Below are 7479 nucleotides of genomic sequence, written 5' to 3' on the forward strand. Positions count from 1 at the left end.
GATTCAATCTTGATGGGCCAAGCTTGGATCTAGGAGTCAAGTGTCAAATCTGCACTACTACTAGGTGTACTCGTTTCTTGATTCTTTCTTGTTGTATTTCTGTTCATAGTTGAATTCACTGTGTAAAATGAAGGGCTAGATGCAATTGTGTGGATGCATTGCATCTAGGGGGAGTTCTTGATTTGTAAATCAAACTCCTAAATCTTTAGGGTCTTGAATTATATAGATGTTCTTGTAATTCTTGGATCTCTTTTGAGTTAGTGGAATCCTCCTAAGTGGGTTTACTTAGGAGAAGACTAAACGTAGATTCATTTTGAATCGAACTAGTATAAACTGTGTGTTCTTGGTTTCTCTCTTCTTTTACATCATTCTTAATTGCTTTACATAGTCCATTAACACAGAACTGCAAAATTGGCTAATTGGGTCATAAGGGTTAAAGAAACCTTCAAGATTCAATTTAACTAAGTGAAAGACTCAATAACCAGTTCAGATCCCCTTCTTAGTTAAGATTATTACATAGATATGTTTTAACAATTGGCACTAGAGCTGGTTAATCGCACGATAATCGATTAGAAAGATCCTGATATGTCTAATACATCTCAAACCTTTGCTGAAGGGGCATCCATCAACAGGCCACCTCTGTTTGCTGGTGAAAACTACCCTTTTTTGAAAATTAGAATGAAAATTTTTCTTGAATCAGTCAACAAAGGGGTCTGGGATGTTGTAGTTAATGGACCTTTTCAACCCATTGAAGTTGTGGAAGGCAAAATTGTTCTTAAAGAGTTCTCACAGTGGACTCTTGATGAAAATAAAAGGGCACACTATGATGTTAGAGCCAAAAATATTATTTCCTTTGCACTAACTTTGGATGAATTTTATAGGGTATTTGTGTGTGAATTAGCCAAAGAGATGTGGGATGTTTTGGAGGTCACCCATGAGGGCACGAATGAGGTAAAAAGAGCAAGGAAGAATACTCTCATTCAGGAGTATGAAATGTTCAGAATGAAGGCTGGAGAAAGCATATGTGATGTACAAAAGAGATTTACATACATAGTAAATCACCTATTAGCTCTTGGCAAGATCTTTGACAAAGAAGAACTGAATATCAAAATCTTGAAGAGCTTAAACAGGACATGGCAGCCCAAAGTCACTGCAATTTCAGAATCTAAATACCTCATTAGCATGAACATAGCTACACTCTTTGGGAAGCTAAGAGAACACGAACTAGAGCTTGGAAGACTCAAGGAAGAAGAGGATGGAGAAAAGAGGCACACAATAGCCTTGAAGAGTGTTGTAAAATCTACAGTAAAACTGAAGAAAGCAGAAACTATAGATGACTTTAATGATGATTACAACTCTGACAGTGAAGCCTTGAGACTAATGGTAAAGGGGTTCTCAAAATTTCTAAAATACAAGAACAAAACTACCAGTAATTCTGTAGAAATTAAAAGATCCTCTAGGAAGCAAGAAAAACATGTTCCAACCTGCTATGAGTTTGGAAAAATGGGACACATCAAACCTGAATGCCCTGTCCTCAAGCTGAAGCAAAAACTAGAAGAGAAAGGTGAGGCAGACAAGCACAAGAAGAAAAGGAAAGCTTACAACAGTGACTCCAGCTCATCCAGTGAATCTGATGGAAGCATTGAGGAAGAGACCAACCTCTGTCTTATGGCTGAAACAGGCTCTTCTAAGAGCAGTGTGAGTAGTTTCAACTCCAATGATGATGAAAATATCTACTATGAATTACTTGATGCTTTTAATGAATTGCATAAGGAAGCCACAAAATTGTAAAAGTCAAATAATAAGCGTAGAGGAGAAATTAAATGGCTTAAAGGTAGAGTAAAGCAACTAGAAGAGGAAAATGAAAATCTGATAACAAGTCTTCAAAAACTAGAAAAATCTAAGAAACACTCTAGGTCCAAAGATGGCACAAGCTCTCCCCAATGTGAAAAATGCCCAGGACAACTAGAAAAGATAGATTACCTAATGAAAACTCTCTCAAAATTCACTTTGGGAAGATCAAACCTTGATGTAGTGTTAGGATCTCAAAGGAGTGTGCTTAATAAAGAGGGAATAGGTTACAATGGCAAATCTAATCCATTACGCACTAGAAATTTTCTAAATATGAGTAAACCAACATCTGTCATTGCTCCTACTGTTCTGAACTTGGTCATGCATCAAATTCCTGCTATTTTAAAAATTGTGGGGTTCCTAAAGGAGAGTACAAGTGGGTACCTAAAGGAACACCTCAAACCACTAACATGAAAGGACCCAAGTTCAATTGGGTACCTGCATCTTCTCTTTAATCTTTTTTCAGTTGTGTCTTGATGCAAGGAAAACAATGTAACTTCTATATAATGGATGCTCAAGACACATGAAAGGAGATGTGAAGAACTTCTGCAGGGTATCTTACAAAGCCAATTAATGGTCATGTTACAAGAGGTGATAATAACAAAGGTCAAATTTTAGGCATTGCCAAGGTGAAAAGTTCCTTTTCTATTCTGATCAAGTATAATTGTTGGTTGAAGTACTCCCATATTTTGAATTTACTACATGTTTGTTCACTAAAAAAGAAGTAAAATGTGCATTTTTCATATTTCTGCATAAATTAATCCATTAGCTAATTCTCTAATCGATTATCGTTTTCCTGTTATGGCTCATTTGCTTTTGAACACTACATAATTCATTAGATTAGTCATCTACTAGTACTGAAATTCTTAACTGCCTGTATGCACTCTGATATTCCTGTTGTTGGACTTGTTTATACATCCTAATGATCTTGGTTATATTTGCTCTTGGTTGATGCTTTTATTTGTTGCTTTTATCTGCTACATGTCTATACTTCCATAAATTTTTGCACTACTGATTTAAACTGATATTGCAATACTTAATTGTTGATTTGATTTATGGTTGTATGCACTCTAATGTTAACTTGTGCTCCTGATTTCACCTACTACGTTATTAGTACTGTCATATTTTGTATTGTTAATCTGTGATGTTCATGGTATGTGCTGGTTTGGTTGTGTTACACCCCTATGCTCTTATTACTAATGTTCAAAGGGGGAGAACGCTAATTTTTTTCTATATTGCAGGACACATAATGCTGCTATGTTACAAGACATATTTTGGCCATCATCAAAAAGGGAGAGATTGTTGAAAGGGAGAGCTACTTCAACTCATATGTAGATGGTTTTGATGATGTCCAAGTCCACATGTCATGTGAATTACTAGTTTGAAATTAGTCCTGTTTTGTTAGATTGTGCATTAGGGTGTTAGAGCAAAAATATCATATGTAAAACAAGCTTGTATTGAGTTCCTTTCTCACTGAGGAAACTTGGCAAAGGTTTCCAAGCCGTAGTCCAAGAGGCAAAGGTTGTTTGCCTTGCTTTCAAACTGACTTGCCTTATCCTATTGGGTGAAAGTACTATTACTGTTATACCCGTCTACCCGGTCTTACTGTGAGCCCTCCCACTCTTGGAAGAAGTCACACCTTAAACACGGTAGGTAAGATTAGAACTGAAAGGCCCTTACATTTGTGCTTCATTTAGTTTTGCGTATCAGTCAAGTTTCAGGTCTGTGCCTGAGGCCTGGACCAGAAAGCTTTCATGGCGGGGGCAGAAACGGAAGCAGGTACGAATAGAAGAAGGCCCAGAATAGCCAAGCCAAATGGTTCGACCCCGTCCTTGGCCTCGGGGAGTGGCAAGCATCACAGAACTTTAATTAAATGGCATAAAAGGGGGGCTTTCCTTTGTTAGAAATCCACAGACAACATTCTGGAACTTCCAAACCAAAGTAATGCAACATGAGAAGTTTTACGTTACGCTTCAATAGAATGAATTCGGTCGGTAAGGGTAGAATACGCCGTCGTAGCTCCTGTAGAAGTAATAAAAATCAAAGCCGTAGGTGGGTATTCAAATAAAGGGGAGCACCTTGCTATCATGAAAACGCCAGTTGTGACCATAGTAACTCGCACCAATAACAACATTGAGCGGCCGGAGATTGATTGAAAAGGCAGCCGCCCCTCCCCCGCCTACCTACTCGTGCTCGTAGCTCAATCGGAGGTTAAGAGTGTGGTCCGGCGAAAAAACAGAAGTCGTCCGTATCTTTGTGATACGATAAGGGTTCCAGCTAGATATGTATGATTCACCCGGTACTTGGTATTGGTAGTAGCATCCGTCTCTTTCCCCTCCCTTTGTATGAGTAGAGAGGCTGAGGGGAGGTCTACTAAAAGGGTTATCGAAGCCTTCATGACAAAATAATAAACCTCTGGAAGCGGACTGTACCTCTTTAACTAGCTGATCTTGAAGGTGACTCTTTCATTGTAAAGTTCCAGAATGCCTAGAAATGCAATTTAAACAGAAATGACTTACAAACGTAAAGACCCACAATTGCGAATTTAAGCACTTTAAGCAGTAACTCCTTTGCTCCAAATTATAGATTTCCACTGATGTTAAATTCCACTAAAAAGGGGGAATCAAGCAACGAAAAATACCCTAACCAATAATGAAAAGTAAAGAAATCAAATAAATTAACTTAACCTAAACCCTAAGTTGCTCACCATACAAGATTATTCAGCGGTGAGAAAATCGAAGACGAAGCAGCGGTGAGAAAGAGGAAGGTGAAGACGAAGTAGCGGCAAGAAAGAGAAGACAAAGACGAAGCAGTGATGAGAAAGAGGAAGACGAAGATGAAACAACGACGAAAAAGAGAAGATGAAGCAACAGTGGCAACAATTGAAGTGAAAAGGAAGGCGACACAGTGATGGTTTAGAATTGAACGAATGCCCTTCTCACTCTCGAGGGCATATTTTTTTCATTCTCATGAGGGAAGGTTGTCTCAAGAGGGAAACATTTCTTTTTTAGTTTCGAAGGAGGGAACGAAAAAGATTTCGTGCCAATTGTTTTTTCTTTTAACTTAATAATATAGCTCACATTTTTATCTTTAAATTTATCTTTTTAAATTTTACATTTTTTAAAATTTATTTTAGGCCACATTTTAACCTTTAGGCTATGTTTTTTAAAATTCGTCCACTCTTTTTAAAGATAACATTTAAATAAATGTGGCTTAAAATATCTATGATTTTAAAACTGTGGTCTTTAACCATCTTTAAACCATGTTTATAAAATTGTGGTCTTTTCTATGTTTAAGCTACAGTTTTTTACATGTGGACAAGTTTAGTGTGGCCTAAAGCCAAAAATGTTGTAGTGCGCGAAACTCAAATAACAAGCTAGTGCAACTGATTGTTTCAAACAATTGTATACAACTTTGTGGTACTTGTTTACACAATTGTTGTCCCATAAACACTCTTGGAGCACCACGTAATTAGAGACAAAGTCATTGACATCAACATTTTTTATGACACAATTCATCTTGGATCTAAACTCATTCTGTATCTCCCCAAACTTTGCATTTGTGTACTTTTGTTGAAATTGACGTTCTATCAAGGAATGAGTTGCGCAAGAAATAATTGTGTTGATTGACGCAAACTCAGTTTCACATTCCTTTTCTGCTTTGTGTCTTAGTGCGTTGTCATATTGCACAACAAACTGATGCAATGTGGTTGTGGAATTGATAAATCCATCAAAGAAAGCATTTAGGCCCTCACTTCGCTGTATGGTTGACATTCCAACCAAAAATTTGCTCTTCAAGTACGCCGGCACCCATCTAGATCTGTCATCATATAGTGTTCCTAGCCATTCATTGTTTTGTAATTCATATTTCATCAAGAATTGAGTCCAACCACTTTCAAACTCAAGGACACTCGTATACCAATTTCTTAAATTCGCACTTAATTGCTTTGTATTGGGAGTACCCTTGGAGCTTCTCGGGAATTTTTTTCATTATGTGCCAAAGGCACCATCTATGCCTTGTATTTAGAAAAACAATTTCAATTGTGTTTTGCATAGCTTTGCATTGATTCGTGATAATTCCTTCAGGTGACTTATTGGAGATGCATCGACGCCAACATTGAAATAACCAAACAAAGGTGGGTGTATCTTTTAATGACAACAATCTACATCCAAATAATATTGACTGCCCATGGTGATTAACATGACAAATGGTGCAAATGATATGTCATACTTGTTGGTCTAATAAGTTGTGTTGAATGATATCACATCTCTAAATTCTTCGCATGTTGCACGGCTACGCACATCAACCCAAAAAACGTTTGAGATGCGATCATCTGAATCCAAGTCAATGTCATAGAAGAAGTCATGGTTCAATTCTCGCATGTTTGAGAAGTGTGTTATCAAAGCCTGCACATCACCATCCTTGCACAATCTCTTGCGTTGCTTTCCGATGTAATTTCTAACATCATGCTCAAGAAATGGAATATTTTCAAAGCAACATGCTTCGCAAACTAATGACTGGAAACTCTTGTTAATGCGCACACCGGCTTCATCATTCATATCTAGTGTCCTCTTGACCTGTATGGCTATTTTTTTGTTTCCACGTATCAACCTCGACTTTTTTGCACTAAGGTCATGGTTATGGACATTGTTAATGTTGCGTATATTCCACTACCCTTCCTTTTTCACACCGCTAATTCTGGCAGGACATTGTTTTCTTTGTGTTGGGAGACTTTTTAATTATGGAGGAATTGTGAAGTGACACTTCCCTTCATGACTGCAAACTAATTTGATGAAGCATAACTCATTGTCTTCTCCTTTTGATGAACTTCTAATTCTGACACCAAACCAACATTTAATAGCGTACTTCCTATAAAATTGCTTCAGTTCATGTACACTTTTGAAAGTCATGCCAACTTGAGGAACTTCTTCGTCAATGTTATCTTCGAGGGGTTTAATAATATCTTCAAATAGGTTGTCGACCTTAGTATCTTGAAATAAAGGAATGTCTTCGAGATATATTGGGTTAACATTTTGACATGTACTCGTCACATTGACCTTGTTAGTAATATTTAAATGAAAAATAGTAAAAAAATAACATCCACCAAAGCAAATAGTAATCACGCACATTGCGCATACAAATGTTTCGTTTGAAATTAACATTCCAGTACAATGCATTTCAGTTCCACCATTAAAGTAACACTTTTTATGAATTTGTATTTAGGTCAAAGCTGCAAAACGTTAATAATAATGACAATATTTAATAAACTAATAAATGACCAACTAACCTTTCCGCAACAATAACTCCATGTTGTCCAGGCTTAGTAGATGTGCATTTATGTGCATCTTGGCAAAGCTAGTTAATGAAATCATTCATGGTTCATGGAGTATGAAGCATTGGTGGAACAGAAGTAAACAAGACTTCAGGTAATGAAACAGAGACATGAGGTAGGTGAGAAATAAAGGTGGTGGATAACTTAACTTCTGCAATAAGTTAATGAAGGTAAATATTGTCTTTTACAACGTTTAATGTTTCCAAAAAATTAAATTATCTGAGCTTACAAATAGAAGCAACTAATCGAATGCATTCACTCTCCAACGTTGTAGTTGTACCCACACATAGGTTATT

Source organism: Vigna unguiculata, chromosome 11, assembly GCF_004118075.2.
Source record: "Vigna unguiculata cultivar IT97K-499-35 chromosome 11, ASM411807v1, whole genome shotgun sequence".
Classification (NCBI taxonomy): Eukaryota; Viridiplantae; Streptophyta; class Magnoliopsida; order Fabales; family Fabaceae; genus Vigna; species Vigna unguiculata.